Raw genomic sequence first — 9,312 nt, forward strand, 5'->3', positions numbered from 1 at the left:
CCATTTAAGTCTACATCGGCATTCCCTTTCGAGTGGCCACCCGTTGTGCCATTCAATGCTCTCCACCATTATTTATGCTTGATAAATATGTATTTTTGTAGCGTAGACACACTGCATTCATTTACAAAGGTTAAGATGAATAGCCCGAAACATAGCTAGCTTTGTGTTAGAGTTTAATGCTAATAACATTTGATAGTCTAAATTCATAGAGCAAGGTTGTAAGATGAAATATATTTTCTCTTTAGGAAAAGATTCACATCATTAATTCTCTTTTAGACTTATCATGATTTTGTAGGGCACATAGTAACATATATGGATGATTAATAATATTATTTCGATTCAACATTTATAGTAATCTTTATTGTTATTGTTAGGACTAATTATATAACTAATGGAGTAGATTATTTAACTTATGTGGTAACATGGATGAACCTGACGGCTTTATTCTCTCTTGTTTTTATATATAATAGATGGATCATAAAAAAACACATTGCCCGTCTAGCTCAGCTGGTAGAGCCGAGGCTCGTAGGACATGATTGGTTTGCTTCCTGGGCAAACCTTACATGGCCTTAACCTTGTGGTCTTGGGTTCGAGCCCCAAGGCGGGCAATTTTTTTGGTGTTTATACATATTTCCTTTGCTTTCTTGATTTATACCATTTTAGACCAACTGATTTAGGTGGATGCGAGAACTAGAGTTATGTATTTGTAGAAACATTATGAACTCCATTTGGAAGTTATCTAGATGACTCAAATGTGTATTGGTGTGACATGGACTATGGAGAGTAGGAAGTCGATGCTAGAAGAACTAGGTGGTGGTTTTGTTTTATTATTTTTAGCGTTGTAGTTGTTTTCTATGCTTTGTGTTTAGGTCATCTGTTTAGATCGGTCGATTTAAGTAGATGCGGAAATTGTGTGGAGTTCTCTATTATATACAAAATTGTGAACCCCATATTTTTACACTAAGTAGATGACAACGATATTTCACAGGCATGAATACTAGGGAAAATGTAAGTTGTAATGAATCGCAAGGTATAAGCTCATTATCCCAAAACCATATATAAGGCGCGCTTGACTTCCATTGTATGTGCCCATTGAACAAGAATGATGGTTCCTTGAGTTTCAAGCATCCTCTACGCATGGTTTCTTTGTGCTAAATACTACCCTTAGGGCATAAACCTTTAGGAGGTGATTAGGACATCATTACTACAGTTACACCCCAAGCCACGTGACCACGCCAAACCATGTTCCAGAACACAAGGGCCAATGACTAGGCTCGCACCCGACAGCTCAAATATCATATAATTTAGTTTCTAAGAATTCTTCCAAGTGCTTATGATAATATGATCACTGATGTCTACTATGCAACCTTCTTCTTGTAGACGTTGTTGGGCCTCCAAGTGCGGAGGTTTATAGGACAGTAGCAAATTTCCCTCAAGTGGATGACCTAAGGTTTATCAATCCGTGGGAGGCGTAATTTGAAGATGGTCTCTCTCAAACAACCCTGCAACCAAATAACAAAGAGTCTCTTGTGTCCCCAACACACCCAATACAATGGTAAATTGTATAGGTGCACTAGTTCGGCGAAGAGATGGTGATACAAGTGCAATATGGATGGTAGATATAGGTTTTTGTAATCTGAAAATATAAAAACAGCAAGGTAACTAATGATAAAAGTGAGCACAAACGGTATTGCAATGCTTCAAAACAAGGCCTAGGGTTCATACTTTCACTAATGCAAGTTCTCTCAACAATAATAACATAATTAGATCATATAACTATCCCTCAACATGCATCAAAGAGTCACTCCAAAGTCACTAATAGCGGAGAACAAACAAGATTCTTGTAGGGTACAAAACCACCTCAAAGTTATCCTTTCTGATCGATCTATTCAAGAATCCGTAGTAAAATGACATGAAGCTATTCTTTCCGTTCGATCTATCATAGAGTTCATACTAGAATAACACCTTAAGACACAAATCAACCAAAACCCTAATGTCACCTAGATACTCCTATGTCACCTCAAGTATCCGTGGGTATGTATGCATCACACAATCTCATATTCATCTATTCAAACCAACACATAGAACTTCAAAGAGTGCCCCAAAGTTTCCACCGGAGAGTCAAGACAAAAACGTGTGCCAACCCCTATGCATAGATTCACAATGTTACGGAACCCGCAAGTTGATCACCAAAACATACATCAAGTAGATCACGTGATATCCCATTGTCACCACAGATAAGCACATGCAAGACATACATCAAGTGTTCCCAAATCCTTAAAGACTCAATCCGATAAGATAACTTCAAAGGGAAAACTCAATCCATTACAAGAGAGTAGAGGGGGAGAAACATCATAAGATCCAACTATAATAGCAAAGCTCGCGATACATCAAGATCGTACCACCTCAAGAACACGAGAGAGAGAGAGATCAAACACATAGCTACTGGTACATACCCTCAGCCCCAAGGGTGAACTACTCCCTTCTCGTCATGGAGAGCGCCGGGATGATGAAGATGGCCACCGGTGAGGGATTCCCCCTCCGGCAGGGTGCCGGAACAGGGTCCCGATTGGTTTTTGGTGGCTACAGAGGCTTGCAGCGGCGGAACTCCTGATCTAGGTTTCTTTCTGGAATTTTGGGGTTATATAAGAGGTGTTGGAGTCAGGAACAAGTCAGGGGGTCCCCGAGGCGGCCACGAGGCAGGGGGGCGCGCCCAGGGGGGTAGGGCGCTCCCCCCACCCTCGTGGTGGCCTCGGGACTCTTCTGGCCCATCTCCGGTACTCCGTGGGCTTCTTCTGGTCCAAAACTAATCTCCGTCAAGTTTCAGGTCAATTGGACTCCGTTTGGTTTTCCTTTTCTGCGATACTCAAAAACAAGGAAAAAACAGAAACTGGCACTGGGCTCTGGGTTAATAGCTTAGTCCCAAAAATCATATAAAATAGCATATAAATGCATATAAAACATCCTAGATGGATAATATAATAGCATGGAACAATCAAAAATTATAGATACGTTGGAGACGTATCAGCATCCCCAAGCTTAATTCCTGCTCGTCCTCGAGTAGGTAAATGATAAAAACAGAATTTCTGATGTGGAATGCTACCTAACATATTTATCAATGTAATCTTCTTTATTGTGGCAAGAATATTCAGATCCATAAGATTCAAAACAAAAGTTTAATATTGACATGAAAACAATAATACTTCAAGCATACTAACAAAGCAATCGTGTCTTCTCAAAATAACATGGCCAAAGAAAGCTATCCCTACAAAATCATATAGTCTTGCTATGCTCTATCTTCATCACACAAAATATTTAAATCATGCACAACCACGATGACAAGCCAAGCAATTGTTTCATACTTTTGATGTTCTCAAACTTTTTCAATCTTCACGCAATACATGAGCATGAGCCATGGACATAGCACTATAGGTGGAATAGAATGGTGGTTGTGGAGAAGACAAAAAGGAGAAGATAGTCTCACATCAACTAGGCGTATCAACGGGCTATGCAGATGCCCATCAATAGATATCAATGTGAGTAAGTAGGGATTGCCATGCAACGGATGCACTAGAGCTATAAGTGTATGAAAGCTCAAAAAGAAACTAAGTGGGTGTGCATCCAACTTGCTTGCTCACGAAGACCTAGGGCAATTTGAGGAAGCCCATCATTGGAATATGCAAGCCAAGTTCTATAATGAAAAATTCCCACTAGTATATGAAAGTGACAACATAGGAGACTCTCTATCATGAAGATCATGGTGCTACTTTGAAGCACAAGTGTGGTAAAAGGATAGTAGCATTGTCCCTTCTCTCTTTTTCTCTCATTTTTTCTATTTTTTTATTTTTTGTTTGGGCCTTTTTCTCTTCTTTTTTTATGGCCTCTTTTTTCTTCTTTTTTTCCTTTTCGTCCGGAGTCTCATCCTGACTCGTGGGGGAATCATAGTCTCCATCATCCTTTCCTCACTTGGGACAATGCTCTAATAATGATGATCATCACACTTTTATTTACTTACAACTCAAGAATTACAACTCAATACTTAGAACAAAATATGACTCTATATGAATTCCTCCGGCGGTGTACCGGGATATGCAATGAATGAAGTGGGACATGTATGAATGATGAATGCTGGCCTTGCCACAAATTCAATGTCAACTACATCATCATGCAAAGCAATATGACAATGATGAAGCGTGTCATAATAAACAGAACGGTGGAAAGTTGCATGGCAATATATCTCGGATTGGCTATGCAAATGCCATAATAGGTAGGTATGGTGGCTGTTTTGAGGAAGGTAATGGTGGGTGTATGGTACCGGCAAAAGTTGTGCGGCACAAGAGAGGCTAGCGATGGTGGAAGGGTGAGAGTGCGTATAATCCATGGACTAAACATTAGTCATAAAGAACTCACATACTTATTGCAAAAATCTATTAGTTATCGAAACGAAGTACTACGCGCATGCTCCTAGGGGGATAGATTGGTAGGAAAATACCATCGCTCGTCCCCGACCACCACTCATAAGGAAGACAATCAATAAATAAATCATGCTCCGACTTCATCACATAACGGTTCACCATACGTGCAAGCTACGGGAATCACAAACTTTAGCACAAGTATCTCTCAAATTCACAACTACTCAACTAGCATGACTCTAATATCACCATCTTCATATCTCAAAACAATCATAAGGAATCAAACTTCTCATAGTATTCAATGCACTTTATATGAAAGTTTTTATTATATCCCTCTTGGATGCCCATCATATTAGGACTAAATTCATAACCAAAGCAAATTACCATGTTGTTTAAGACTCTCAAAATAATATAAGTGAAGCATGAGAGTTCATCTATTTCTTCAAAATAAAACCACTGTCGTGCTCTAAAAGGATATAAGTGAAGCACTAGAGCAAATGACAAACTACTCCGAAAGATATAAGTGAAGATCAATGAGTAGTCGAATAATTATGCAACTATGTGAAGACTCTGTAACATTTAAGAATTTCAGATCTTGGTATATTATTCAAACATCAAGCAAAACAAAAGAAAATAAAATGACGCTCCAAGCAAAACACATATCATGTGGTGAATAAAAATATAGCTCCAAGTAAAGTTACCGATGAACGAAGACGAAAGAGGGGATGCCATCCGGGGCATCCCCAAGCTTAGGCTCTTGGTTGTCCTTGAATATTACCTTGGGGTGCCTTGGGCATCCCCAATCTTAGGCTCTTGCCACTCCTTATTCCATAGTCCATCGAATCTTTACCCAAAACTTGAAAACTTCACAACACAAAACTCAACAGAAAACTCGTAAGCTCCGTTAGTATAAGAAAATAAATCACCACTTAGGTACTGTTGTGAACTCATTCTAAATTCATATTGGTGTAATATCTACTGTATTCCAACTTCTCTATGGTTCATACCTGCCGATACTACTCATAGATTCATCAAAATAAGCAAACAACACAATGAAAACAGAATCTGTGAAAAACAGAACAGTCTGTAGTAATCTGTATCATTCGTATAGTTATATAACTCCAAAAATTCTGAAATAAATTTTTAGACCTGAGGAATTTGTCTATTAATAATCTGCAAAAAGAATCAACCTAAAATCACTCTCCAGTAAAAAATGGCAGCTAATCTCGTGAGCGCAAAAGTTTCTGTTTTTTACAGCAAGATCGCAAAGACTTCACCCAAGTCTTCCCAAAGGTTCTACTTGGCACAAACACAAATTAAAACATAAAACCACATCTAAATAGAGGCTATATGAATTATTTATTACTAAACAGGAGCAAGAAAAAAAGAACAAAAGAAAAATTGGGTTGCCTCCCAACAAGCGCTAACGTTTAACGCCCCTAGCTAGGCATGATGGTTTCAATGATGCTCACATAAAAGATAAGAATTGAAACATAAAGAGAGCATCATGAAGAATATGACTGGAAAATTTAAGCCTAACCCACTTCCTATGCATGGGGATTTTGTGAGCAAACAACTTATGGGAACAATAATCAACTAGCATAGGAAGGCAAAACAAGCATAACTTCAAGACTTCAAGCACATAGAGAGGAAACTTGATATTATTGCAATATATAGAAGCATATGATCCTCTCATAATAATTTTCAGTAGCATCATGAATGAAGTCAACCATATAGCCAGCACATAAAGCATTCTTTTCATGATCTACTTGCATAGAAAATTTACTACTTGTAACATCCCAAAATTCTAAATTTTGGAATGTTATATTAAATAGATAGTTTTGATCGATTGTTTGATTGATTGACTGAAAGTGAGTGAATTCAAAACTTTTTGAAAGTTAAATGAGAGGGAATAAAAGGACTTTCCCAAACTTTCATTTTGCATTTAGGATCTCCGTGAATTCAAATACTTTTAATCACAAAACCCTGGAGAGAAGATGACATGACTTCTTCCATTTAAAAAATGAAAAGGGTTTTGAAAAGATTTGAATTTCATTTGGAAATATTTTCCAACTTAGAAACTTTATGCAACTCAATGATTTTCACGAGAGAAGATAAAATGACTTCTTCAAATTATATGAAATATGAGTTGGAAGTTTCAAAGAATCAAATTTAAAGTCCTTTTGAAATTATTTTCAATTTGGAGTTATTTGGATTTCATTCAAATTATTTTTCTCCAAAAATAAAATATATGGAAAATAGGGTAACATGATTTCCTACATCAGAAAATTGGAGAGAACTAAATCTGGAATTATTTTGGTATTTTTAAAATGATTTTTATTGGGTTTTATTATAGCAGCAGCACTGTTTGAATTATTTGAATTTTTATGGATTTTATTTGACTCTAGAATAATGTTCCGCTTGTAGGAATTTGTTTTCTGAAAATTTTGATATATTATATGCCTATAATTATTTTTTATTTTACTTGGTTTATATTTTTTTCGTTGTCTGTATAAAAAATGGTTTTCCTCCGCCGCCGAACTGGGCCGGCCCAACAGGCCAAGCCCAGCCCAGCGCGCCGCTCCTCTCCTTCCCGAGCGGGAGTCTAGCTCGGGCACGCCGCCGCGCCGCCATGGGAGGTCGTGCCGCCTCCGGCCTCCTCCTCTGCCCCTCGCCCACGCCACCACCTCGCCTCCGCCGCCCTTAAATAGCGCGCCCGGCCCCGCCTCCTCTCCTCCGCTCACGCCGCCGCCCCTCGCCCGATCCACCGCCGCCACCGTCGGTTGCCGCCGCCGCCTCACTAGCTCGCTGCTCCTCGCCGCGGCTACTCGCTGCTCCTCGTCGTCGCGCTGCCCTCGCCCCTCGCCGCCTCGCTGCCGCGCCGGAGCGGCCGTCCCGCCGCGCCGCCCTCGCCGGAGAGCCGCCGCCGCCGCCGCGATCCGATCTGAGCCGAGCCGCCGGTTTTCGGAGAAAAACCGCCCCGACCGGTATAAACCGCGAACCGCCCCGGTTTATTTTTATTCGTTTTGGTTTTTATCGTTAGATCCTTCTTTTAGGTTTAGTTATATAGCGAACGTTCACTGGTTAGGCCTACATAGTGGACGAATTCGTCGCTTATGCTTCTGTAGCGAACGTTCGTCGGTTAAGTTTTTTTTTCTGTTTTATTTAGCTCAGGGACCTTTTCGTAATTAAAGTTTTTACCAAATAGTCCCTGCTCTTCAAACGGTCACAACTTTTAGCCCGTTTATCCAAATCCAACGAAACCAACGCCCACTTCTTCGTTATGATCCCCTCTATCCAGTTAGTAAACTTGAACATGTTTTTGAAACTTTAAAATATGATTTCAAACAGATTTGAATTTGAATCTTCTTTTGATCGTAACTTGAGTTTCGTAGCTCCGTTTGAGTTGATTCTTTTTGCATATCGAAGCTCTTGACCTAAACTTTATGATAAGGCCAAATTCACTTAATTTTGGTATTGTTAGCAATTGTTTTTATGTTGCAAGAGTTATTTGCTTGGTTTTGATGTTTTCCGAAGTGTCTTCTTCGTTCTTTCCGATCTTTTGAGTGATTGCTTATGTGTGGTTACTATTGCTTGCTTACGGTAGATTGACCAGAGTGTGACGAGTAGAACTATCAAGAGTTATGAGTGCGAATCATCTTCGTCAACCGTACAAGGCAATTTCACACTTTGATCATATCCCTTTCATACTCAGTTTTTATGCATTAGATTCACCCTGAAACATTGCATGAGTAGGATTGATAACATGTGGGTATTGCGAAGTAGTTGATGAGGTAGGAACCTATTGCCCTGCATTCAAACCTTGGGAGTTACTATTATGTTATGCTTATATTGCCATGCTATGCTCGTAGACGTGGATTGGGTTTGAGTGTATTCCATGACAGATGTGAGATTGTTTACTTAATGGTTCAACTTAAGGTGGCTACTTTAATACACATCTGGGTGGATTGGTTGCGGGCACCTGGAGAATCCAGTGTTGTCCTAGGATATCCCGGAGGACCCGTGTGATCATCCTACGGCTCGCCACCCAGGCTCAAAGGGATCATAAGATTATTCATGCTAGAAACTTCCGTGTGCAGCCACAAGCCATTATGGGCTCTGGCATAGTTGAGTAAGTTACGTGAAGCTCTTGAAGAGGTAGACTAGCAGATGTAGTGGGTTGTAGGTGGTAATGTCTATCCAGAGTAGAGAGTTAATGCTTCAGAAAGACTGTGTCTCGGTCATCCGTTTCTCAAACACCATGTAGTGTGAGATATCCAATGGAGGAGATCGAGTCTTGTGGGGAAAAGTGCGCAAACCTCTGGAGAGTGTACAAACTAATCATGATTAGCCGTGTCCCCAGTTATGGACATCTTGAGTATCTAGTTCTTGGATTATCATGTTGATCTCATCACTTTATTTAATTAATTTGATTGGGTTAATGATTATTATTTTGGGATTGATTTGGAGGAACCTTCTCAATATTTATCAACCAACTTTGTAGTTAAATAAAATATATTCCTTTGCAGTAGGGAAAAATTGGCTTTTCGCAAAAACATAATAACCATAGAGCTTTTCCACCAGCCATATATGCATGTAGTGATAGCCATTATTCATCATTATCCTATGGTGTGAATTTGCGAGTATATTCAATGTACTGACCCTTTGTGGCTGCAACGTCTCATGTTGCAGGATATCTTACGATTAGTAAGTGATACATTAGGGTTACCATTTCTACACTCTACTTTGCCGTTGGTGTTGATGGGAATCCACAACCTTGTTGTTACTTCCGCTATTTGGATTGAGGTAATAGTATTTACGTTACTTTATACATGTGATTTACCTCTGTTATAAATCCTCGAGTACTGTGTGTGTCAGCATACCGATCCAGGGATGACAC

General features: G+C 39.6%; 1 non-coding gene across 1 annotated transcript; it reads left to right on the forward strand.

The window, feature by feature from the left end:
• The first annotated feature begins 492 nt into the window (after positions 1 to 492).
• Positions 493 to 608, forward strand: TRNAT-CGU (transfer RNA threonine (anticodon CGU)). The gene is made up of 2 exons: positions 493 to 528; positions 573 to 608. It is a non-coding gene; the product is annotated as a tRNA-Thr (tRNA).
• Positions 609 to 9,312: the final 8,704 nt, after the last annotated feature.

This window comes from Triticum aestivum, chromosome 3D, assembly GCF_018294505.1.
Source record: "Triticum aestivum cultivar Chinese Spring chromosome 3D, IWGSC CS RefSeq v2.1, whole genome shotgun sequence".
In the NCBI taxonomy this organism is placed as follows: Eukaryota; Viridiplantae; Streptophyta; class Magnoliopsida; order Poales; family Poaceae; genus Triticum; species Triticum aestivum.